The sequence below is a fragment of the Cetorhinus maximus genome, chromosome 6 (genome assembly GCF_964194155.1).
Source record: "Cetorhinus maximus chromosome 6, sCetMax3.hap1.1, whole genome shotgun sequence".
Classification (NCBI taxonomy): domain Eukaryota; kingdom Metazoa; phylum Chordata; class Chondrichthyes; order Lamniformes; family Cetorhinidae; genus Cetorhinus; species Cetorhinus maximus.
Genome location: NC_135884.1, coordinates 154,331,818 through 154,358,785, shown reverse-complemented (window position 1 = coordinate 154,358,785; position 26,968 = coordinate 154,331,818). Strand labels below are relative to the sequence as shown.

At 44.8% G+C, this 26,968-nt stretch overlaps 1 protein-coding gene across 4 annotated transcripts in view; it reads left to right on the top strand.

The window, feature by feature from the left end:
• Positions 1-2,162: 2,162 nt before the first annotated feature.
• The window catches only part of garre1 (granule associated Rac and RHOG effector 1), a 216,496-nt gene continuing 191,690 nt past the window's right edge, over positions 2,163-26,968 (top strand). For 3 of the 4 annotated variants that reach the window (XM_078544681.1, XM_078544680.1, XM_078544679.1), the window contains exon 1: positions 2,163-2,299. The gene's annotated coding sequence lies outside the window, so the exon portion shown is untranslated. The remainder of the gene's footprint in view (positions 2,300-26,968) is intronic. The other variant, XM_078544682.1, reaches the window with a different exon arrangement.

The following is a 26,968-nucleotide window of genomic DNA, read 5'->3' as shown; positions in this document are numbered from 1 at the left end:
CTCCTGGTTAAGCATTGCCTCAATTTTAAAATTCTGAGATATCCTCTAATTCTGGCCTCTTGAGCATTTCTGATTTAATTGCTTTACATTTGGCTATGGTGCTTTGGGCTGTCCTGAGGTTGTGAATGGAGGCTTTCTTTCTAAAATACCTGAAATAAATTAAAATATGAAAAATGAATGAGTATCTTTTGATCTCTGGGGTGAAGGGAAAATATCTAATTGTTACCTTGTTCATGTATCATATGCAGCGGTTCAAGAAGGCAGCTCACCACCACCTTCTCAAGGGCAATTCAGGATCGGCAATTAACGCTGACCTGCCAGTGACACCCACACCCCATGAACAAACAAAAATAATGGTTTCAATAGTTGAGACATTTAGTAGAAATTCTATTTCACTTAAATGTTTTCTGCCAATTGTTAGATTGTCACTCACTCAATGGCTCAATGTTAACTCCCCTCAAGGACTGTAAAACACACAAGTGCACTAGATGGCAGTGTTATTCCGAAATGACCCAAAGAAACATAGGGTTGAGTTTTCTGCTTGTTTCTCCAAGTTACATCCATTTAAAAGATCAGGGGAATTTTAAATGTAGTTGAGTTACTCCAAAAACCACTTGCGTTAGTATTTTCTGCAATCTTTTACATTTTTTCAAAATTCAATTTGTGTGGACCAGGCCCCATCACCCACAACACTGACCACAGCGCAAATTACAAGATTCCCTCGATTGTGTTGGTTCAGTCAAACTGTATTCAACCCCTGACCTTTACAGGCACTATCGTGTCTATAAAGCTATAGTTTTAGAAGTAATTTCATAACAAAAAATACTTAATATACTAAGAAACTGACCAGAAACTAACTACACCAATAAAACTTATAAGTGGTTCAGTATAGTTCTTTTATTTTATTTTCAGTGATTTTTAAAAAAACCTGGTTGCTCACACATGGTGGAGGACTAGCACCCTTACTAAAAATGGCTATTTTTGTTGAAAAGATGAAGCCAAGGAAGGTATAACATTATTCCTCAGTGTGTTTGGGAAGAGAGAGGTGAAAAATGTTTTAAAAAGAACAGGCAAGTTTCACACCCCGCTTCCCCTTAGCCTAAGATTGCCAACTCTGGTTGACCTTGTTCCCGTGGAGGTTTCACATGTATAGGAACAGGAGGAGGCCATTTAGCCCCTTGAGTCTGCTCCGCCATTCAGTGAGATCATGGCTGATCTGCAACCCAACTCCAAATACCCACAATTGCCTTGTATACCTAAATATCTTTGGATCTATCTGTCTCAGATTTGAAAATCGCAATTGACTCATCATCAATTGGTGTTTACAGGAGAGAGTTCCAATCTCCTACCATCCTTTGTGTGATGAGATGCTTCCAAACTTTGCCCCTGAAAGGCCTAGCTCTAACTTTTAGACTATTATGTGTGAGAGAGGGTGAGTGGCGGGGGTGGGAGGGGGGGGTGCAAGAGGATCTGCCAGTTTGTACCCTCAGAGATTTCTTTGCATATTCCCAGTGGTGCCAGAGTTTGTGTAACCGCTGATTTATTTCTTTATTAGTTTTGCCCCTCTAAAAAGGAGCACTTTTGTTACCTTTTTCGTTTGACGATAGTGTCTTCTTATGGTTGTATCAAAAAAGGCAAAGCAAATTGCAGCTTTCCCTTTAACAAATCTGGGGCGCCTGCTCCTTTAAATCTAGGAGAACTACAAGTTCCAGCATGCACCGCGCCACACATGCGCTCTAGCGCATCAAGGGGTTCACCAAGGTTGGAGATAATTTTAGAATTTTAGATCAGCGGCGCGGCAAAATTATAATAAAATGAAAAAGGATCAGCTTCTATTGTTTAGAAACTCGTTAACTCATTTCTTTTTTGGGAAAAATGGTAGCAATGACGTCACCTCCGGCCTCTGTGTGTTGGTGGCGGACGGGTCCATTTCTAGAATCTGGAGGGGTGTATCAGTCCAAAGCAGGTAGAGATCAGGCCCTTTTCCATAATCTTCACAGACATTATAATAAACTATAAATAAATATCAATTTAATGCGATTTTAAACTTCATTTTTGGCAAATTGAGTCAAAAGAGGGAAGCAATGAGCCTGGCTCCCCTAGGTGGAGTAGAGGCGGCCAGCTTCCGGTTTCCGCGCACGCTCCCGTCAGGAGGCGCCGGCGGCGCGCGTAAGAAGGGTTCGGGACCGGGGGCGTGCTTAAGCGTCGCGGGAGCGAGCGGCGGCAACAGGAGTGCTAGAGACGGCGGCCTCCCCTCCCGGAGCCGCACAACCGGAGCCCGGGGCCCGAGACCGCGGAGGTAGGGAATCCGAGTGAGGGGGAATTTATAATGGGGAGGGGAGGGGTATATTGGGGAGGGGAGGGGGGAATTTATAATAGGGAGGGGTATATTGGAGAGGGGAGGGGGGAATTTATAATAGGGAGGGTATATTGGGCAGGGGAGGGGGAAATTTATAATAGGGAGGGGTATATAGGGGAGGGGGGATTTATAATGGGGAGGGGTATATTGGGGAGGGGAGGGGAATTTATAATAGGGAGGGGAATTTATAATAGGGAGGGGTATAATTGAGAGGGGGAATTTATAATGGGGAGGGTTATATTGGGGAGGGGGATTTATAATAGGGAGGGGTATATTGGGGAGGGGGATTTATAATAGGGAGGGGTATATTGGACAGGGGAGGGGAATTTATAATAGGGAGGGTATATTGGGCAGGGGAGGGGGAAATTTATAATAGGGAGGGGTATATAGGGGAGGGGGGATTTATAATGGGGAGGGGTATATTGTGGAGGGGAATTTATAATGGGGAGGGGAGGGGAATTTATAATGGGGAGGGGTATATAGGGGAGGGGGGATTTATAATGGGGAGGGGTATATTGTGGAGGGGAATTTATAATGGGGAGGGGAGGGGAATTTATAATGGGGAGGGGTATATTGGGGAGGGGTGAGGAGTAGGGGTTATATTTCTGTCTCCCCCATGCCGCCCCACCACCCACCCCATTGTCCACCTCCCACATCCCCTGCTGCCCCGCCCCCTGTTCCCATCCACCACATCCCCGCCCCCCCCATTGCCCGCCTCCCAGCCCCCATTCCCAACCCCCCCACCCCACCCATCCCCAAACCCCCCCACCCCACCCATCCCCAAACCCCCCCACCCATCCCCAACCCCCCCCACCCCACCCATCCCCAACCCCACCCCACCCCACCCATCCCCAACCCCACCCATCCCTGACCACCCCCCATTCCCCTCCCCACCCCCATTTCCTGACCCCTCCCACCACCCCCCCCAATCCCCGACCCCCCCCACGACCCCCCCTCCCCCACTGGGCCGCAAGCAGAGAAGGCCCAAGAACCCATCAATTTAGCCGATAGATCCTGTTCAGAGTCTACCTTTCAGGGGCAGCTGCCGGGGAGCAGCTGTCTCTAAAATCTGTTCATTTTCTAAATGCGATGATGTACCGAATGTATATTTATTTAGGAAACGTCATTCATTAGCAAAGCTGAGTGACGTTAATGGAATAAGACTGAATTGAATGTGTGTTGTTCTCATTTGCGATCGCTTCCCGACAGGTCAACAGAGTGAGGAAGGGATCTCCCTCCCCCCACACGTATGACAAAATAATTCTTGTTTATGTTGCAGTGCTGGTATAGGGTGAGAACAAAATCTGGCTGAACAGGTGGATTTGTTTTATGGTTTTTTTTTGTGTTAATCGAAGAAGTGTTTTCATTGAATTATAGAGCTGTGTTTTGCTTTAAGCTGTGTCAGTTCACCATTCTGCGATCTGATTCAGCTACTTCTAAAATGTTTTTATTTATGAAGAGTCAGGTAGGCAATCGCAAACTGTTATAATTTTCTCATTTTGTGCTTGCATATCAGGTTTTGCAGTCCTGATTGTTAATTGTCTGCCAAGAGTGTTCTATTGTTTCTGGCCATTTCGATGTGGAACAATTAATTAAAATAATATTGATTGCGGGCCAGAAGGTTTTTTTCCGATGAATTTTGAGCCTTCCCCTGGACGTAGTTTTATTGGGATGCTGTGGGATGCTGTGGAATGCTGGTCTGGTTTGTAGTGGCTTGTGCACATTCTTGGGATGTGATATCATGAGGTGAAGTTTTTTTTTGCTGCTTTGAGTTTGGGAACTTGGTTTTATCCATTTACTCTCTCTAAACCCCCGGCAGATCTTAAAAGTTAAGGGATTGTATCTCCTTAGTTTAGAAGATCGAGGTTGTGATCTGGCCCAGGTGCTTAAGATGATTTGATAGGGTAGGTAGAGAGAAACTGTTTCCTGTGAAGGCACAGTTCAGGACAAGGGGGCAGGAACATTACAATTAGAGGTCAACCATTCGAGGGGAAATCAGAAAGTACTTCCTCAAAAAGTAGTGGAAACCTGGAACTGCCCCCAACAGGATGTGGATGCTGGACATTGGAGATTTCAAGATTGAGATTGATAGATTTTCGTTGGGCATCCAGGGATATGGAGCAAAGGTAAATCTTTCGAGTTATCAACAGATCGCATGTAACTCTTTCGAGTACATTCACAGTTCTTGGTTTCTGGGAGTGGGACATGAACCCACAACCTTCTGACTCAAAGGCGAGGGTGCTATGAACTGAGCCACATATTATTGGCTAATCTAGATGAATGGTGGAACAGACTCAAGGGGCCGAATGGCCTCCTATGTTATGTTCCCCTTCCTTTAATATTTGAAGAATTATATGTTCCATGGAATTCACGGCTTAGAAATAGGCCAATCCGCCCAGCTGGTCTCTGCTGGCATATAGCGAACATTTTGTTTTGTAAATGAGTTTTGTTTGTAGATTTGCCACATCTGTCAATTTATGTAAAAGGGCTACCGCTTCTCTGGAACTCCTTCAATTTAACAAATATGGGAAGAGGATGCTAACCAGGCGGGGTGAGAGAGGAGTTAACTGGTACACTCGGAATATACAAGTGAGGAGGAGGCTATCTTTACTTAAAATTGATAAGGTACCAGGGCCAGATGAGATGCATCCAAGGACACTCGAGGAGATGAGTGTGAAAATTTCAGGTGATAATCTTTCAATCTTCCTTAGACACAGGGGAGATGCCAGAGGACTGGAGAATTGTGTATGTAACACCCTTGTTCAAAAAGGGGTGCAAGGCTAAAGCCGGCAACTACAGGCCAGTCAGTTTGACTTCAATGGTAGGGAAACAGTATCACAGAATTGTTACAGTGCAAAGGAGGCCATTTGGCCCATTGTGTTTGCATTGGCTCTCTGAATGAGCATTTCACCTGGTGCCATTCTCCTGCCTTTTCCCCGTAACCCTGCAGACCGTTTCTTTTCAAATAATCATCTAATTCTCTCTTGAATGCCTCGATTGAACCTGCCTCCACCACACACTCGGGCAGTACATTCCAGACCCGACCCACTCGCTGTGTAAAAAGTTTTTCCTCATATTATTTTTTGCTTCTTTTGTAAATTACTTTAATGGTCCAGCCTCCACTTCTGGAAACTATATTTCGGGACAAAATCAATAGTCACTTAGGCAGGCGTAGGATAATTAAAGAAAGCCAGCATGGATTAATTAAAGGAAAATCATGTTTAATTAACTTGCTGGAGTTTTTTTGAGGTGGTAACAGAGAAGGTTGTTAAGGGCAATGCTGTTGATGTGCTGTATATGGATTTTCAAAAGGCATTTGATACAGTGCTACATAATAAACTTGTGAGCAAAATTCTAGCTCATGGAATAAACGGGAAAATAGAGACTTGGATAAGAAATTGGCTGAGTGACAGGAAACAGTGTGTGGCTGTTTTTCAGATTGGAGGAAGGTCCCTAGTGGAGTTCCCCAGGGGTCAGTTTTCGGCCCTTGCTCTTGATATATATTAATGACACAGACTGTGGTGTGCAGGACATGATTTCAAAATTTGTGGATGATACGAAGAGTGGAAGCGTTGTCAACTGCGATGATGATAGTCTTGAACTTCAAAAGGACATAGACATGTTGGTGGATTGGGCAGACAAGTGGCAGATGAAGTTCAATGCAGAGAAGTGTGAGGTGATTCATTTTGGCAGGAAGAATGTGGAGAGACAGTATAAAATAAAGGGAGAAACTCTAAAGGAGGCGCAGGAACTAAGGGACCTCGGTGTATATGTACATAGGTCATTGAAAATGGCAGGGCATGTGAGAGAGCAGTAGCAGTTAATAAAGCATATAGTACCTTAGGCTTTATTAATAGGAGCATTGATTACAAAAGTAAGAAGGTCATGTTGAACTTGTCTAAGACACCAGTTAGGCCTCATCTGGAGTACTGCGTCCAGTTCTGGGCGCCACACTTGAGGAAGGATGTGAAGGAATTAGAGAGAGTACAGAGGAGATTCACAAGAATGATAAAGAACTGTAGCTATGAGGATAAATTGGAGAGTTCGGGCCTGTTTTCCTTGGAGAAAAGAAGGCTGAGGGGAGACTTGATAGAGGTATTCAAGATCCTAAGGGGTATGGGTAGGGTAAATAGTGAGAAACTGTTCCCACTCGAGAGAACATCAAGAACTAGAGGGCACAGATTCAAAATAATTGGCAAAAAGAGTAAATGTGATGTGAGGAAAAAATTTTTCACCTAGAGGGTGATTGGAGTCTGGAACAAACTTCTTGAAAGGATGGTGGAGGCAGGTTCGATCGAAGTATTCAAAAGGGAATTGATTTGCTGCCTGAAAAGAAAGAAGGTGCACGGCAGATAAGGCAGGGGAGTGGGATTAGGTAGAATGCTCTTTCAGTGAGCCAGTGCAGACTCAATGGGCATAATGGCCTCCTTCTGCACTGTAAAGGTTCTGTGATTCTGAGTAGGATGTTGGGAGAGCCAACAGTGTTGGGAGTGGTTGGATGCATAGTGTTGCTAAGGACTCGCTGTGTGCTTTCTTTCTGGTTTCAATGTTGGGGAGACTCAGCCTGTCTACAAAGATCTCCAGGCATTTACTTGGGCAACAAGAGCGAGAGAGACTGCTCTGTATTGTGCGTTCAATCTGTTTGATACTGTGCACATACAGAAACTCCGACAGCAATACAGAACATCTTGGGCATAAAATGGTTACTTTGGTCAGAAGAAAACAGTCACTTTTAGTACGGACGCTGGATCGTTTAACACTCAGCTATATAGATAAGAGGCTCAAATGTTTGACTGTCTCCTGTTGATCAAGCTGATCTCTGTGCTTCCCTTGGATTGGGCGGGGGAAAAGTAGCCAGGTTTCCTGATCACTATTTGATGGGGCTTCCTGCTGGAAAGGGATCTCTATGGTCAAATGTCTTGCTGATACTGCCTAGACTAGAATATGGTGTTTAGGCACTTAGGCAGGATGCCAGAGGCCCGTGGAACTGTATTCCAACAATTCCTATCCCTGTCAGTGGGGGAGAAAGAAGAGGTGTAAACTTGAGGTCATCTAGAATTCTGCTGCCTGTAACCGAACTAGCACCAAGCCCTGTTCACTCAGCACCCCTGTGCTCACTGACCTACATTGGCTCCTGGTGTGGCAATGCATCAGGTTTTAAGGCACTCATCCTTGTTCTCGAAGCCCTCCATGGCCATGTCTTCCCAATGAACCCCAGCCCTACACCCTTTGAGATCTCTGCACCTCTCCAACTTCAGTCTTTTGCATCCCTGATTTTAAACAGTTGACCATTGGTGGCCATTCCTTCAGTTGCCTGGGTCTTAAAATTTGGAATTTCCTCCCTAAATCTCTCTGCCTCTCTACCTCTTTCTCCTCCTTTAGGATATTCCTTAAAACCTACTTTGACCAAGCTTTTGACCACCTGTCATAATATCTCCCTCTGTGGCTCAGTGTCAGATTTTGCTCCTGTGGAAGGCCTTGGCGCGTTCTATTGTGTAATGCTATATAAGGACAGATTGTTATTGTTCAGTGTGGGTGAGAAGCAGAGCACTGACTTGCTCCTTTTTGTTTTGAAACGAATTGAACACCTCTTCTTGTGTTCCTATCAATCACCATGCCAAAGGAATGAGGGCAGAGTTTGTGGCTTAAGTAACCCATTTTAAGCAGCCCTGCGCAGATGCATCTCCCCATGACACTATCGGCAGGAGTGACCACTGCACAGTCCTTGTGGAGACGAAGTCCCGCCTTCACATTGAGGGTACCCTCCATCGTGTTGTGTGGCACTACCACCGTGCTAAATGGGATAGATTTCGAGCAGACCTAGCAACTCAAGATTGGGCATCCATGAGGCGCTGTGGGCCATCAGCAGCAGCAGAATTGTACTCAAACACAATCTGTAACCTCATGGCCTGGCATATCCCCCACTCTACCATTACCATCAAGCCAGGGGATCAACCCTGGTTCAATGAAGTGTGCAGGAGGGCATGCCAGGAGCAGCACCAGACATACCTAAAAATGAAGTGTCAAGCTGGTGAAGCTACAACACAGGACTACTTTTTTGCCAAACAGCATAGACATCAAGTGATAGACAGAGCCAAGTGATACCTCAACCAACGGATCAGCTCTAAGCTCTGCAGTCCTGCCACATCCAGTCGTGAATGGCGATGGGCAATTAAACAACTCGCTGGAGGAGGAGGCTCCACAAATATCCCAATCCTCAATGATGGAGGAGCCCAGCACATCAGTGCAAAAGATAAGGCTGAAGCATTTGCCACAATCTTCAGCCAGAAGTGCCAAATGGATGACCCATCTCGGCCTCCGGAGATCCTCAGCATCACAGATGCTAGTCTTCAGCCAATTCGATTCGCTCCACGTGATATCAAGAGATGGCTGAGGACACTGGATACTGCAAAGGCTATGGGTCCTGACAATATCCCGGCAATAGTACTGAAGACTTGTGCTCCAGAACTTGCCGTGCCCCTAGCCAAGCTGTTCCAGTGCAGCTACAACACTGGCATCTACCCAGCAATGTGGAAAATTGCCCAGGTATGTCCTGTACACAAAAAGCAGGACAAGTCCAACCCGGCCAATTACTGCCCCATCAGTCTACTCTCCATCATCAGTAAAGTGATGGAAAGGGTCATCAACAGTGCTATCAAGCGGCACTTCCTTAACAACCTACTCGCTGACACCCAGTTTGGGTTCCGCCAGGGCCACTCAGCTCCTGACCTCATTACGATCTTATCTTAGTTCAAACATGGATGAAAGAGCTGAACTCCCGAGGCGAGGTGAGAGTGACTGCAAGGCCGCATTTGACCGAGTGTAGCATCAAGAAGCCCTAGCAAAACTGGAGTCAGTGGGAATCGGGAAAAACTCTCCACTGGTTGGAGTCAAACCTAGCGCAGAGGAAGATAGTTGTTGGAGGTCAGTTACCTCTGTTCCAGGGCATCACTGCAGGAGTTCCTCAGGGTGGTGTCCTTGGCCCAGCAACCTTCAGCTGCTTCACCAATGACCGTCCTACCATCATGAGGTCAGAAGTGGGGATGTTCGCTGATGATTGCACAATGTTCAGCACCATTTGCGACTCCTCAGATACTGAAGCAGTCCAACTCCAAATGCAGCAGGACCTGGACAATATCCAGGCTTGGGCTGACAAGTGGCAAGTAAAATTCGTACCAAACATGTGCCAGGCAATGACCATCTCCAACAAGAGAGAATCTAACCATCGCCCCTTGATGTTCAATGGCATTACCATCACTGAATCCCCCACTATCAACATCCTGGGGGTTACCATTGACCAGAAACTGAGTCGGAATAGCCATATAAATACTGTGGCTACAAGAGCAGGTCAGAGGCCGGGAATTGTGTGACGAGTAACTCACCTCCTGACTCCCCAAAGTTTGTCTGCTGTCTGTAAGGCACAAGTCAGGAGTGTGATGGAATACTCTCCACTTGCCTGGATGAGTGCAGCGCCCACAATACTCGAGGAGCTCGACACCATCCAGGACAAAGCAGGCCGCTTGATTGGCACCACATCCACAAACATTCTCTCCCTCCACCACTGACGCACAGCAGCAGCAGCATGTGCCATCTACAAGATGCACAGCAGGAACTTGCCAAGGGTCCTTAGACAGCACCTTCCAAACCCACGACCACTACCATCTAGAAAGTCAAGGGCAGCGGACAGATGGGAACACCACCACCTGGAAGTTCCCCTCCAAGTCACTCACCATCCTGACTTGGAAATATATCACTGTTCCTTCACTGTCACTGGGTCAAAATCCTGGAACTCCCTCCCTAACAGCACTGTGGGTGTACCTACACCACATGGACTGCAGTGGTTCAAGAAGGCAGCTCACCACCACCTTCTCAAGGGCAACTAGGGATGGGCAATAAATGCTGGCCCAGCCAGCGACACTCACACCCTGTGAATGAATAAAAAAAAATTTCCTTTCTCGTGTTGTGATTCTCACCTTGGAGAGTTTTATAAAGAAATTTAAATCCTTGTAAAAATTTCTTGGAACACTGTTGTATATTAAACTGTATGGTGTCACCATTATAACATGCTCACTGGATACCTGCATATGAATGGGATGTTTGCTGTTATGAACGTTGCAGCATTTTCCCTCATAACATACTGGTAGCTTTGGCAGTATTATAAATGCATCTAACCTCTTACTATGCACTTGGACGACACAGACCCAGCCTAATTGCAGCATTATGAAGTGATGGAGTCTGAAAACTGTCATCTTGTGCTCTGTATTATTTTCTTATCAGGCTTTTAACTTTATTGTTTCATTCTATTGATTTCGAGTTGCAAAATAGGTTTCTTGAAGCGGGCTTATGAAATGTCTGTGTGTTCTGAGAGTCCCGTGTGACAGTAACTGTTCATTCAGTGAAGCGCTCACAATGTTTTGATGTTAGGCAGCAGCTGTCAGTCACTGATAAACAACTCGTTTTGCAGTTTCCAGTGATGCTGCTTCCTACACAGTGCTCAAAATGTAGTGAATACACACATGTCCTGCTGATGCTTGATCATCTATGGAATGGAAACCGAGTATTCCCAGACTACTGGGTCCATGGGGAAAGTGGGGCTGGGCGGCGGTGGAGGTACCCCAGTGTATCTTTGAACTCGTTAGATTTCAGTAATTTTCTAAAACATAGTTGCTGTTCAGTGATCATTTGTTTTTTTAGCAGTGACACTTACAGTTTGGATAGTTGCAGCTGTTTTATTGGAAGTTAGGGTGGGGTGCTGGGTAGATCCCAACAATGTTAAAGTTTTGAAAAATGATTGCTTCACATGAAGAATGCCATGAAGTAGGTCTGTAATTTTTGTATACTTATATGTGTTTACATAATTTATTAAAATGTATAAATATGTATTCAAATTGCATTTTCCCAGCACCCCCTGTGCTGGCTGACCCACACTGACTCCTAGTCCATCAGTGCCTCAATTTCAAAATCCCTATCTTTGTTTTCAAATTCATGGTCTCGCTCCTCTCTACCTCTGTAACCTCCTCCAGCCCCTCACCCCTCTGAGATCTTTGCACTCCTCCAATTCTGGCCTCATGGATCCCCAATTTTAATCATAGCTGGCCATGCCTTTATCTTGGTATTAAGTTTTAGAATTTCCTCCCTATATCTCTCCACTTCTCTACCTCTCTTCCACGCTCCTTAAAACCTCCTCTTTGACCCAGTCATTGTTCATTGGTCCTGATATCTCTTTCTGTGGCACAGTGTCAAAAATGTTTTTATTGCTGTTGTTAAGTTCCATTAGACATTTTGCTATTCTAAAGGTGTTATGAGATACAAGTTCTTTTGGGCCCCTATTGCCTGTTGTGTTCCTGTCAGGTATAGGCTGTTATCACTAGAGGAACTCTATAGACTCAGCAATCAATTGGCAGTTTAATTACATAGAATCTACAGCACAGTAACAGGCCATTTGGCCCAACTTATCTCTGTGGCTGTTTGTGCTCCACATAAATCTCCTCCCACCCTTCTATCTATGTCTTATCAATATACCCCTCTATTCCTTGCTCATGTTTATCAAACTTCCTCATAAATGGATTTATGCTATTTACCTAAACTACTCTTTGCAGCAGTGAATTTCATGTTCTATCAATTCTCTGGGTAAAGATGTTTCTCCTGAATTCCCCATTGAATTTATTGGTGATGCTTGCTGAATGTATTGTAGTTTTCCCTTCATCTCTATTGTCTTCACCCCCAGTATAATGGGATTCCCAAGCTGGACGTGTGGAAGGTGCAGCCTGATCTCTGACTTCTATTGAAACATATAAGATTCTTAGGGGGTTTGACAGGGTAGATGCTGAGAGGTTGTTTCCCCTTGTGGGAGAGTCTAGGACCAGAGGGCATCAACTCAGAGTAAGGGGTCGCCCATTTAAGGCAGATGAGGAGGAATTTCTTCTGAGGGTGATGAATCTGTGGAATTATCTACTGCAGAGGCTGGGTCATTAATTATGTTCAAGGCTAAGATAGGCAGATTTTTAATCAGTAAGGGAATCAAAGGTTGTGGGGAAAAGGCAGGAAAGTGGAATTGAGGATTATCAGATCAGCCATGATCTCATTGAATGGCAGAGCAGACTCAATGGGCCAAATGGCCTATTTCTGCTCCTACGTCTTATGGTCTTCTATCATTTTGGCTCCAAAATGGCCATGGAATGGTGTCAAGTTTGCTCCCTCATGAGTTCTCCTCCTTTGTGGGAGAAGTGGATGACCTTGGTTTGACTATTCCCACCTTGGAATGGCTGAGGGAGAATGGGTGGTGGGTGCAGTAGTTGTGCAGTGTTTATTTGATTATCCATTTATTTTTCTCCTCCTATGAGTGGTTAGGATCTGGAACGCACTGAATGAGAGGATGATGGGCCCAGATTCAGTCATAGCTTTTAAAAGGGAATTTGATATTTGTCAGAAGAGAAAAAAATTTGCAGGGATACAGGGAAAAGGTGGGGTAGCTGCACTAGTTGAATTGTTCTTGTAGAGAGCTGATGTGGACACAATAGGCTGAATAGCTGCCTCCTGTGATGTGGCCGTCCTGTGATTCTATTCCTCTGCCTCTCCATTCCTATCTTGGCCTGTGCTTGGTGGTTCTGAGTCCATTCCTGAGATTGTGAAACATGGTATGGACCTAACTTATTGGAGAGAGGGGAATAACTGCACAGTATTAGAATAGGGTTGGAAGTGTGTTGGGAGGCATGCGTGCTTGGTGGAGAATATTCATTGTGGCCAGTTAATCCAAAGTTTGAAGTTTCATTGTTCCAATGTAAAGTAAAAATGAGGCTGTATGAGTTACATAGTTATTTGGTTAACCAAGCTGTAACATTGAACCATTCATTCTTTCTGGAGTGTGACTAATGCTAGTTTTGATAGCTTGGTTTCTAAAACTTAGTATGATTTCAACAGAGATCCCGAGCCTATTTATTTTTTAATTCTTTCATGGGATGTGGGTTGTCCTTGAACTGAGTGGCTTCCTAGGCCACTTAAGAGGGCACTTAAGAATCAGCCACATTGCTGTGGACCTGGAGTTTCTCACAGGACAGACTGGGTAAGGATGGCAGATTCACAAGAATGATTCCAGGGATAAAGAGCTGTAGCTGTGAGGATAGATTGGAGAGGTTGAGACTGTTTTCCTTAGAGTTAAGAAAGCTGAGAGGAGACTTGATAGAGGCATTCAAGATCCTGAGGGGTATGGACAGGGTAAATAGTGAGAAACTGTCCCCACTTGGAGAGCATCAAGAACTAGAGGGCACAGATTCAAAATAACTGGCAAAAGGAGTAAAAGTAATGTGAGGAAAAACTTATTTCACCCAGAGGGTGGTTGGAGTCTGAAACAAACTCCTGAGAGGGTGGTGGAGACAGGTTCGAACGAGGTATTTGAAGAAGAACTGATTGCTACCTGAAAAGAGAGAATGTGCAAGGTTATGGAGGTAAGGTAGAGGAGTGGGACTAGGTAGAATGCTCTTTCAGAGAACCAGTATGGACTCGATGGGCCAAATGGCCTCTTTCTGCACTGTAAAGATTCTCTGATTCTATGATCTTGGGATTAGATTAGAGGAGGGAGCGAGTGAAGCCCACAGGAATGAAGGGGCTATTCACTTTTGGGAATAATGAGTACTTGCTGAGACATGGTATGGATGAACAGAAAGAGACCATGGGACAAAGTGTTTTCACCTCCATGATGTATGTGATGAAGATTCTAAAGGTTGAAGCTGAAGAAATCATGGTTTTAAAAACAAACCTTTGGAATTTTCAAGATTGTACCGCGGAGAGCTATTTCAGGAACTGCCTCTCTGTCTTAGTGCTGTTGCGTTCCTATCGATCACCATGTAAAAAAACTAGGAATGAGGGCAGAGGTTAGCAGCTTAAACAATGGAAGAAATTCCAAAATGGGTCAACCACTTGAGTGCAAAGTTATACGTAAAAATATACTTTACAGCACTGGGTTTCCTGGCTGTCCTTTAAATTCTGTTGAACTGTATAAATACATAAATCCATCTTTTACAAGGTAGTTATTATTGGTTACATTTGAGAAAATGGCTGAGGCTTCTACTAATCAGAGCTTTTGAACTGAGTGCGTGAGGAGTGCTGTACTTAGCCATAGAAATTGATAGCACTGCAACAGGCCATTGTGTGTGGGCTCAGTGTCGAGCAATCCAAAACTAATCCCACATAATATAAAAGCAAAATACTGCAGATGCTGGAAATCTGAAACAAAAATGGAAAATGCTGGAAAAACTCAGCAGGTCTGACAGCATCTGTGGAGAGAGAAACAGAAATGACGTTTTGAGTCTGTATGACTCTTCTTCAGAGCTAAAGAGAAGTAGAAATGTGATGAAATTTATACTGTTTAAGGGAGAGGGATGGAGCAGGTGAAGCTGGATAGAAGGCCAGAAGGAGAGGTTAACGAAGATGTCATGAACAAAAGGACAAAGGGAGTGTTAATGGTAGTGGGAAGGGCTAAAAAAAGGTGCTGATAGTGGCAAAGGTAAAAAAGCAGAACGTGATAATAGCAGAACGAGGGTCAGCACTCTGGAAAGAATAACATGAACAAGTAAGAGATGGCCCTTTTGGGAGTGGGGCAGGGGGAGGGGATGATGGTGGGGAAAAAAAGATCGAAAATGGGATAAAAAGGGGATGAAACAATGAATAAATGAATAGAAATAAATAAATAAAAATAAGTGGATAAAAAATAAAAAGGAATTTTTAACAAAGGGGTGAAGATAGAGGAGAGTTCATGGTCTGAAGTTGTTGAACTCAATATTCAGTCCGGAAGGCTGTAAAGTGCCTAGTCGGAAGATGAGGTGCTGTTCCTCCAGTTTGCGTTGAGCTTCACTGGAACAATGCAGCAGGCCAAGGACGGACATGTGGGCATGAGAGCAGGGTGGAGTGTTGAAATAGCAAGCGACAGGGAGGTCTGGGTCATGCTTGTGGACAGACTGGAGGTGTTCCGCAAAACGGTCACCCAGTCTGCGTTTGGTCTCTCCAATGTAGAGGTGACCAAAACTAATTGCACCCTCCCACCCAGAGCCTTATAATTGCCTCTGCTTCAAATATTTACCAATCTTCCCTCAAAAGGTGCAACCGCCTCTGCCTTGGGCGCTATCTGTGGCAGAGCACTCTGTGCTCCAACAGACTCTGCGTAAAGCAGTTTCTTCAAACCCTTCTTCTCATTATCTTTGTGGCACTTCAGTTGACCCCTTGACAAAGTCACAATCAAAAAAAGTAGCCTTTGAAATTTCCTATTTGTGGTAAGAATCGGGTTGGTAATGATTGGCATGTTAGGCTTGGCATGTTTTTATTTAGGTTGAATTTGTCCTTTCACAGCGTGTGGTAAAATTTACTGCTGATAGAAATAATTAATATTGCAGATCTGAGGACTTTAATGAAGATTAATGTATTGAACAGTGGTGCTTTGCAATTTTTGCCTGGATCAGATGTTTTGACTTTTTTTGACAGCTCCTGTCTCTCCACTTTCAGCCACCCCTTGCTGGCTTGTGTAGCCAATAGAACTGTTTAGGTTAACAATAACAGTTCATACAGGTGCCACAAGTATTGAAGTGCACACTGTGCTCCTTCCTAAAGACATAATATGGAGAAGATTCAGATCTTATTAGCTTGACACAGGGTGCTGAAGGAAGGGACCACAGAACAGTTGATCTGTTGGAGCAAACCCTTGAGTCTGAGCTATTGCAGAATAGCATGTGACACTGAGGGCAATGTCAGCACAGCAAATGGTACACTTGATGAAACTAGTTGAGTAGGGTGCTCAGCCAATTTAGGGCAGATACCTTACAGCTCTATCTATTTTTGAAAATCTATGTTAAAGTTACTGACAAATTTTTCTCTTGTTCACCTGTCACCCCTTTGCTCTCTGACCTATGTTGGCTCCTGGTTTGGCAATGCTTCACTTTTTAAAATCCCTATTCTTGTATTCAAATCTTTCCATGGTCAAATCCTTCCTTATCCCCATTACCTTCTCCAGCCCTACAACCCTCTGAGCTCACTGCTCTCCTCTAATTCTAGCCTCTTGTGCCACCATTGTCAGCTGTGCCTTGGTCTTAAACTCTGGAATTCGCCCTCCACCCACCGCCTCTTGGCCTTTAAGATGCTATCTAAAGCCAACCTCTTTGGCTATCCCTAATATGTCCTTATGTAGCTCAGTGTCAAATTTTATCTGATAATGCTCCTGTGAAGTGGCTTGGGACATTGCCTATGTTAAAGGTGCTACGTAAATACAAGTTGTTGTTGGTATTGGCTTCTTGTTGGAGGTGCAATTTCATTGAGAGCTAGTGGCTCTTCACTACCTTGGCAAGTGGTCCTTATAACCTTGAATGTCTGCAGTTGTGACCTGATGTCCGCACCTCTACATCCAACGGTTGCTGGCTAGTGATCAGGAAGAGCAGCTCAGGCTTTTTTAGCCCTCGGAGGTACGCTCTGAGGTCTTTTGGATGAGGCATCAAACTGAGGATCTGTCTGCTCGGGTGAATGTAAAAAATCCCATGGCACAGTTTTGAAGACGAGCAGGGGAGTTCTCCCCCATATCCTGGCCAATATTTATTGCTCAATCAACACCACAAAAAGCAGATTGTCTGGTCGGCATCACATTGCTGTTTGTGGGAGTTTGCTGGATGCAAATTGCCTGCTGCTTTTCCTAGATTACAGCAATGACTACACTTTAAAAAGTATTTGATTGGCTGTAAAGCACTTTGAGATGTCCGGTGGTCATGAAAAGCACGATATAAATGCAAGTCTTTCTTTTCTACCTTAAGCTCGAGTGGCAGAGCTCAATTGTAAATCGGATCTGGGCAGTCCTGGTTCTAGCATCTTGCTGGTTAAACTTGTTCAACATTTGGGAGAATACTCTTTCTGGCAGTGAGTCTTTGAGGACAAAAAAGCGCTCCATCATTGTGTGATGGGCCGTCATTATAAATAAGTGTCTGCTGCAATTTGCCTTTGGGGTTGAGTCCCTTCCTGTTTACACTGACTCCTCAAAAAGCTGAGAACCAACATTCTCCACATTTTTTCATGCATTAGTAATGCATTTGAAAGAAATTCTCGGTTGTGATGGAGCCTCCTGTGGTAAGTGGAACTCTTGCCTGACCTGAGGTGGACAGGGTGGCTGGTTCACTGTCAGTGAAAACGTTCTATGTAAATGCTCCTGTCTGCTAGCTGCTCCACATGGGCAGAAACCAACACTTAATTCTGTGCTGCAACTGTCCTTGTAGTTGGAACAGAAGCATGGTGATATGGTCAAACTATCTGTCAGATTGTAAGAGGAACCATAAGAGTGTGCTCCTGATTCTTGGTCTTTTAAAAGAAATGGAGACATTTCAGCTGTTTAAAATTCCTGTTAGGTGAGGTTTTACTTTGAGAAATAAAGTTAAAAGAAGGCTCCTGCTTCTGTGTGCCATTCTTGGAATTGGTTAGATGAACAGTTCAGGCTTTGCCAAGTGTTTTGGCTGTTGGTTGAATGAAACCTGTGAATGTGCATCTATTGAGGAATGTGTGGAATTTATTTCACAAGTGACAAAAGCCAAATGAGTTGCAACTGAGTTTTCATGGCTCCTTTTTTCCTTGTCCCCTCCCTGCGTGTAGGATCAGGGAAGCAACAACTTGTGTTTATGTAGTGCATTTAACATAGTAAAACATCCCAAGGTGCTTTGCAGTAGTGTTGTAAAAACAAAATTTGGCACCATGCCACATAGAAATATTAAAGCAGATGGGAAAAGAAAGGTTTTAAAATCATAAAGGAAGAAGGAGAGGTAGAGACACAGAGGTGTAGGGAGGGAATTCCAGAGCTTATTGTCCAGGCAGCTGAAGACATGGCTGCCAGTGATGGAGTGATTAACGTTATGAATTAAAATCAAGATGCCAGAATTAGAGGAGCACAGATATCTCAGAAGGTTGTGAACTGGAGGAGATTAGAGATAGGGTAGGGGTGAGGCCATGGAGCAATTTGCAAATAAGGATGGAAATTTTAAAATAGAGACATTACTTAACCTGGAGCCAGTGTAGGTCACTGAGCACAAGGGTGATGGGTGAATGGGACTTGGTGCTGGTTAGGGCATAGGCAGCAGAATTTAGGACGATCTCAAGTTTATGTAGGGTAGAAGGGGAGGCAGGCCAGGGGTGCATTAGAATAGTCAAGATTAAAGATGGCAAAGCAAGGACGAGAATTTCAGCGGCTGATGAGCTGAGGCAGGGGCAGATTGTCTTCCTGATATTTAACTGGAGGAAATTTCTGCTTGTTCAGTACCGGATGTTGGACAAGGAGTCTGACGATTTAGAGAATGGAGGGAATGAAAGAGGTGGTGAGTTAAGATTGTGTGTCGCATGGAAACTGCATTGTCGGATGATGTCGCTGGGGGACAGCATTAAATGAGAAATAGGGGGCCTAGGATAAATCCTTGGGGGACCCCAGGGGTAATGGTGTGGGAGCAGGAAGCAAAGCCATTACAAGTTATTTTTTATTCTTTCACAGGATGTGGGCATCGCTGGCTAGGCTGGTATTTATTGCCCCTGAGAAGGTAGTGGTGAGCCACCTCCTTGGACCACTGCAGTCCCTATGATTTTCTGGCTATGATTAAATAGATAAAAATGGAACCAGGTGAGAGCAGAACCACCCAGTTGGACGAAGGTGGGGAGGTGTTGGAGGAGGATGTTGTTCGTTGCATCAAAGGCTGCAGACAGGTCAAGAAGGACGAGGAAGAGTAGTCTACCTTTGCCACAGTTGCATCGGATGTTATTTGTGACTTTGAGGTTTGTTTCTATGTTAGGGCCCAGAAACTTGATTCAAGGGATTCAAACATAGAGTTTCATATTGTGCTTTTTATACAACAATTGTTAGTGTTGGAGAGCTTGTCTAACTTAGGCCTTCATATGTTCCTTTTTTTTATATAATCCTGTCACCACAGATATTTAGTAACCATTGAAAATCATCTTCAAAGTGCTTAGGAGGAACAGGTGATTTTGGGCCTATGTTTCCCTCATCTCTCCCCCACTGGGGGTTTTCCTCACCTCGTGTCTGGGTCTGTTGTAGACTCATTGATAGAGATTGATCCTTGAGTAGCCAACCACTCCATTATTGTGTTACGTGATAACCAGGATGGTAGAAGGCGACCTGGATGGACATTGGTCCATTATTTGTTAGGCAATTCCTGTAGATAACTCATGTTTTTGAAAAAATAATCTTCTCCATCTCCCTCTCTGACTTCAGGCTGTGTGTATCTCCTGATTCCTGCTGCAGATAAAACAGGTTTGTAATTTTGGTTTGCTTTGATTGTCAAAGGAGCAGAGCCCAACGTTCTTGGAGTGAAGAGCAAATCAAGTGAGATACCTAAGATGGTAACTGCCTTGTTAACCCTTTATTGTCCGTCAGTGTTCTCTGATCGCCCCCTCCTGAAGATTAGAATTCCCTGCTGCAGTTTGGTACTGTAGATGTGAGTCTGGCACCTGTCCTCTAGCCATTCTTCCTTTGTGCAGCACTACAATGAGTGACAGCTAGCTATTTAACTGCAGTGGAATTTCTCTTCCAAACCTGATCTGTGCTCACTCCATGACCGTAAGAACATAAGAAGTAGGAGCTGGAGTAGGCCATTTGGCCCCTCAAGCCTGCCCCGCCATTCAATAAGGTCATGGCTGATCTGCCCCAGGCCTCAGCTCCTCATAACCCTCAACTCCCTGATATTCCAAAAATCTATCTACCTCATCTTTAAATACTTTGTGATCTAGCCTCCACAACTCTCTGAGATAGAGAATTCCAGGCATTTATACCCTCTGAGAGAAGAAATTTCTTCACATTTCATTTTTAAATGATTGTCCCCTTATTCTGTAACTTTTTCCCCTAGTTCGAGATTCCCCCACTATATCTTCTCAACATCTACCCTGTCAAGCCCCCTCAACACCTTGTACGTTTCAATAAGATCATCCCTCGTTCTTCTAAACTCTAATGAATAAAGTCCTAACTTGTTTAGCTGTTCTTGATAAGTCAACCCCTTCATCCCAGGAATCAGCCTAGTGAACCTCTTTTGAACTGCCTCCAATGCCAGTATATCCTTTCTTAAACACAGGGACCAAAACTGTACACAGTACCCCAGGTGCAGCTTCACCAACACCCTGTACAGTTGTAACAGGACTTCCCTAATTTAAACTCTAACCCCCTAGCAATACAGGCCAAAATTCCATTTGCCTCCTTAATTACTTGCTGCACCTGAATGCTAACTTTTTGTGTTTAATACACAAGAACACCCAGGTCTCTCTGGATCTTTTTTGGGGACTCTCCGTTTAAATAATAGTCTGCCTTCTGATTCTTCCTACCAAAGTGCATGACTTCATGCTTTTCTACATTAAATTCCATCTGCCAAGTTATTGCCCGCTCATTGACCCTGTCTATATCTCTTGCAGATTCCTTAAGTCCTCATCACAACATGCCCTCCCACCTAATTTTGTATCATCAGCAAATTTGGATACATTACACTCTGCCCCCTCCTCCAAGCCATTAATATAGATAGTAAATAATTGAGGCCCTAGGACTGATCCTTGTGGCACTCTACTAGTTATGCCTTTCCAACCTGAAAAAGACCCATTAATCCCGACTCTGTCTTCTGTGTGTTAGCCAATATTCATTCCATGCTAATACGTTACCCCCAATACCGTGAGCTCCTATCTTGTGCAATAACCTTTTATGTAGCACCTTATCGAATGCCTTCTGGAAATCCAAATGCACTACATCTACCGGTTCACCTTTATCAACTCTGCTCGTTGATAAAGCAAATTTGTCAGACATGATTTTCATTTCACAAAACTAAGTTGACTCTGTTTGATTGTGTTCAGCTTTTCTAAATGCCCTGCTATTTCTTCCTTAATAATGGACTCTTGCATTTTCCCAACGACAGATGTTAGGCTGACTGGGCCTATAGTTTCACGCTTTTTGCCTCCCTCCCCTCTTGAACAGGAGCATCACATTAGCCGTTTTCCAATCCGCTGCGACCCTCCTGGAATCCAGAAAGTTCTGAAATATTTCAAGTAATGCCTCCACTATCCCTGCAGCCACTTCCCTTTAAAATCCTGGATGCAGTCCATCAGCTCTTGGTGACTTGTCTGCTTTTAGTCCCATTTAGTCCATTACCCTCTAGAGGATCCTTAACTATAGTATCTATTATTAGTCCCACCTCATTACACATTACTAGATCTAAAATAGCCTGCTCCCAGATAGGTTCTGCAATGTATTGCTTTAAGAAGCAATTCTTGATGCACAAATTCATTTTCCTTGTTACCCCTGCCCATCTGCTTTGTCCAGTCAATATGAAGATTAAAATCACCCACGATAATTGTAGCGCCCTTCTTACATACCTCCATTATTTCCTGATTTATACCTTGTCCTACAGTGAGGCAACTCTTCAGGGGCTTATAGACAACTCCCACCCATGACTTCTTCCCCTTGCTATTCCTTATTTCCACCCAAACTGATTCCACATCATGATCTACCGCACCTATATCACTACTCACCACCGCACTGATACCTTTTTTAACAAAGCTACCCCACCTCCTTTTCCTTTTTGCCTATATTTCCGGAATGCCGAATACCTTTGAATATTGAGTTCCCAGTTTTGGTCACCCTGCAACCTCGTCTCTGTAATAACTATCAAATCATATTCATTTATTTCTATTTGTGCCTTCAACTCATCTATCTTGTTACAAATGCTGCATGCATTCTGATAAAGAACCTTAAACTTTGTCTTTTTACCATTATTACTCATTCTGGTTCTAATTTTTGCTGCACTCTTCTGCTTATATTTTTTGCCCCTTCATGTCACACTTTGATTATTGTTCGCCTCTTCAATACCCTGCACCTCTGCTCTCTCATTTCTTTTTGATTTTTAAAAATTTCCCTTCGGTTGAACTCCTTCCCCCTCCATCCCCCACTAATTAGTTTAAAGTCCTATCTACCACCCTAGTTATACGACTTGCCAGGTCACTGGTCCCAGCATGGTTCAAATGAAGCCCGTCCCAACGGAACAGCTCTCTCCTTCCCCAGCACTGGTGCCAGTGCTCCATGAATCGGAACACACACCAATCTTTGAGCCATGCATTCACCCCTCTAATCTTATTTACCCTATGGCAACTTGCACATGACTCAGGTAGTAATCTGGAGATTATTACCTTTGTGGTTCTGCTTTTTAATTTAGCCCCGAGCTGCTCATAGTCCCTCAGTAGAACTACTTTTCTAGTCCTACCCATGCCGTTGGTACCTACGTGGACCATGGCAACTGGATTCTTCCCCACCCACTCCAAGTTCCTCTCCAGCCCAGAAGAGATGTCCTTAACCTTGGCACCAGGTTGGAAACACAGCCTTTGGAATTCTCTGCCTTTGCTGCAGAGAACAGTATCTATTCCTCTGACTATACTATCCCCTATTACTACTGCATTTCTTTTTTCTTCCCCTACTTGAATGGCACTCTGTACCATGGTGCTGTGGTCAGTTCGCTTATCCTCCCTGCAGTCTGTGCCCTCATCACATCGGGAGCAAGAACCTCGTACCTATTGGATAAGGGCACTGGCTGAGGCTCCTCCAAAGCTAAACTCTGGCTCCCCATACCTGCCTCACCCGCAGTCACACCTTCCTGTTCCTGACCACGGTCCAAATTTGATCACAGCATCTCACAGTGCAGAAGAGGCCCATCGAGTCTGCACCGACACTTGAGAAACACCTGACCTATCTACCTAATCCCATTTACCAGCACTTGGCCCATAGCCTTGAATGTTATGACTTGCCAAGTGCTCATCCTGGTACTTTTTAAAGGATGTGAGGCAACCTGCCTCCACCACCCTCCCAGGCAGTGCATTGCAGACCGTCACCACCCTCTGGGTAAAAACATTTTTCCTCACATCCCCCCTAAACCTCCTGCCCCTCACCTTGAACTTATGCCCCTTTGTGAATGACCCTTCAACTAAGGGGAACAGCTGCTCCCTATCTGCCCTGTCCATGCCCCTCATAATCTTGTACACCTCGATCAGGTCGCCCCACAGTCTTCTCTGCTCCAACGAAAACAACCCAAGTCTATCCAACCTCTCTTCGTAACTTAAATGTTTCATCCCTGGCAACATCCTGGTGAATCTCCTCTGCACCCCCTCCAGTGCAATCACATCCTTCCTATAATGTGCCGACCAGAACTGCACACAGTACTCCAGCTGTGGCCTCACCAAGGTTCTATACAACTCCAACATGACCTCCCTACTTTTGTAATCTATGCCTCGATTGATAAAGGCAAGTGCCCCATACGCCTTTTTCACAACCCCACTAACATGCCCCTCTGCCTTCAGAGATCTATGGACACACACGCCAAGGTTCCTTTGTTCCTCAGAATTTCCTAGTGTCATGCCGTTCATTGAATACTTCCTTGTCAAATTACTCTTTCCAAAGTAAATCACCTCACTTTTCAGGGTTAAATTCCATCTGCCACTTAACTGCCCATTTGACCATCTTATCTATACCTTCCTGTAGCCCAAGACACTCAACCTCACTGTTAACCATCCGTCCAATCTTTGTGTCATCCGCAAACTTACTAATCCTCCCCCCCACATAGTCATCTATGTCGTTTATATAAATGACGAATAATAGGGAACCCAGCACATATCCCTGTGGTACACCACTGGACACTGGCTTCCAGTCACTAAAGCAGCCTTCTGTCATCACCCTCTGTCTCCTACAACTAAGCCAATTTTGAATCCACCTTATCAAATTACCCTGTATCCCATGTGCATTTGCCTTCTTTATAAGTCTCCCATGTGGGACCTTGTCAAGGGCTTTGCTGAAATCCATATAAACTACATCAACTGCACTACCCTCATCTACACACCTGGTCACCACCTCAAAAAATTCAATCAAATTTGTTAGGCATGACCTCCCTCTGACAAAGCCATGCTGACAATCCCTGATCAAACCTTGCTTCTCCAAGTGGAGATAGATTCTCTCCTTCAGAATATTCTTCAATAGTTTCCCTACTACTGACGTGAGACTCACTGGCCTGTAGTTCCCTGGCTTATCTGTACAATCCTTCTTAAATAGCGGAACCACATTAGCTGTTCTCCAGTGCTCTGGAACCTCCCCTGTGGCCAGAGAGGAATTAAAGATTTGGGTCAGAGCCCCTGCGATCTCCTCCCTTGCCTCCCTCAGCAGTCTGGGACACAAATCATCCGGACCTGGAGATTTGTCCACTTTTAAGCCTGACAACACCTCCAACACCTTGTCACTCTGTATATCAATTTGCTCAAGAACCTCACAGCCTGTCTGCCCGAGTTCCATACCTTCATCCTCATTCTCTTGGGTGAAGGCGGATGTGAAGTATTTGTTCAACACTCTACCGATGTCCTCTGGCTCCACCCATAGATTGCCCCCTTGGTCCCTTATGGGCCCTACTCTTCCCCGGTTATCCTCTTCCCATTGAGATACTTATAGAATATCTTGGGATTTTCCCTACTTTTACCGGCCAGAGCTTCCTCGTATCCCCTCTTTGCTCCCCTAATTGCTTTCTTAAGATCCACCCTGCACTTTCTGTACTCCACTCATGCCTCTGCTGATTTGCTCCCCTTGTACCTGCTAAAAGCCTTTCTTTTCCTTCTCATAGTATCCTGAATATCTCTGGTCATCCATGGTTCTCTGGGTTTGTTACTCCTTCCTATCACCCTAGAGGGAACATGTTGAGCCTGTACCCTCCCCATTTCTTTTTTCAATGCCCCCCCACTGCTTTTCAGATTTCCCCACAAATAGCTGTTCCCAGTCTACCTTGGCCAGATCCTGCCTTATTTTACTAAAATCCGCTCTCCTCTAATCCAAAACATTTTTTTGCAACTTGTCTATTTCTTTGTCCATAACAAGCTTAAATTGTACCATGTTGTGGTCGCTATCACTAAAATGCTCCCCCACCACCACCTCAGCTTCACTCCCCAGAATTAGGTCCAGCACTGCGCCGTCCCTTGTTGGACCCTCTACATATTGACCTAAAAAGTTCTCCTGTACACATTTCAAGAAATCCACTCCATCCAAGCCCTTAACACTATGTCTATCCCAATTAATGTTGGGAAAGTTGAAATCACCTAATATAATTACCCTATTGTTATTGTTTTTACACACCTCCACAAATTGTGCACACATTTGCTCCTCAATTTCCCGCTGACTATCTGGGGGTCTATAATAAACACCTAATAATGTGGCTGCCCCTTTTTTTATTCCTAAGTTCTATCCACAAAACTTCATTCGATGTCCCCCTCAAAGATATCATCTCTCCTTACTGCAGTAACTGACTCCTTAACTAATAATGCAATGCCCCCTCCTCTTTTACCCCCTCCCTTGTCTCGCCTGAAGATTCTATATCCCGGAATGTTGAGCTGCCAATCCTGCCTCTCCCTCAACCACGTCTCTATGATGGCTACTATATCACAATTCCACATGTCAATCCTCACCCTTAACTCATCCGTTTTACCTGTAATACTCCTGGCATTAAAGTAGATGCCATCCAGCCTTGCCCTACTCCCTTGAAACTTAATGCAGCTGTACTCCCTCTGACTTGATTGTTTTACTGTATTATGATGTGTCCCTATTCTGCTAACATTCTGTGTCCCCTCCCCCTGATGAATTAGTTTAAATTCCTCCCAACAGCACTAGCAAATCCACCCACCAGGATGTTAGTCCCGCTCTGGTTCAGATGTGGACCGTCCTGCTTGTACAGGTCCCACCTTCCCCAGAAACGGTCCCAGTGATCCAGGAATCTAAAACCCTCCCTCCTGCACCAACTCTTAAGTCACGTATTCATCTGCGCTGTTCTCCTATTTCTGTGTTCGCTAGCATGTGGCACTGTGAGTAATCCAGAGATTACAATCCGCAAGGCCCTACTTTTTAGTCTACTGCCTAACTCCCTGAATTCTTGATGCAAGACCTCATCCCTCTTTCTACCTACGTCATTGGTACCAACATGTACCATGACGTCTGCCTTATCGCCCTCCCCCTTCAGGATGCCCTGCAGCCGTTCAGTGACATCCCGGACCCTGGCACCAGGGAGGCAACACACCATCCTGGAGTCACGTTGATGGCCACCATAGCGCCTACCTGTTCCCCTGGCTATAGAATCCCCTATTACTATTGCTCTTCCTCCCCACCTGTACAGACAGGCTGCATATGGTGCCAGAAGCTTGGCTCTGTCTGCACTCCCTGGAGGAACCTGCGCCCTCATCAGCCTCCAAAATGGAATACCGATTTGCGGGACCCCAGGGGGACTCCTGAACTACCTGCCTGTTTCTCTTGGACTGCCTGGTGGTCACCCATTCCCTTCCTTCCTCAAGTTCCTTCAGCTGCGGTGTGACCACCACTCTAAACGTGCTATCCACAATGCACTCAGATTCGTGGATGCTCCACAGTGTCCCCAGCCGCGGTTCCAGCTCTGAAACCCGAGCTTCCAGGAGCTGCAGCTGGACATTGCACATATGCTAGTCCTGGGCACTGGGAATGATCCCGGGTTCCCACGTGGAGCATGAAGAGCGGCCATGGCTTTGAGCTCTCCTGCCATGACTTATCCCTTTAAATTAAACCTTTTAAAT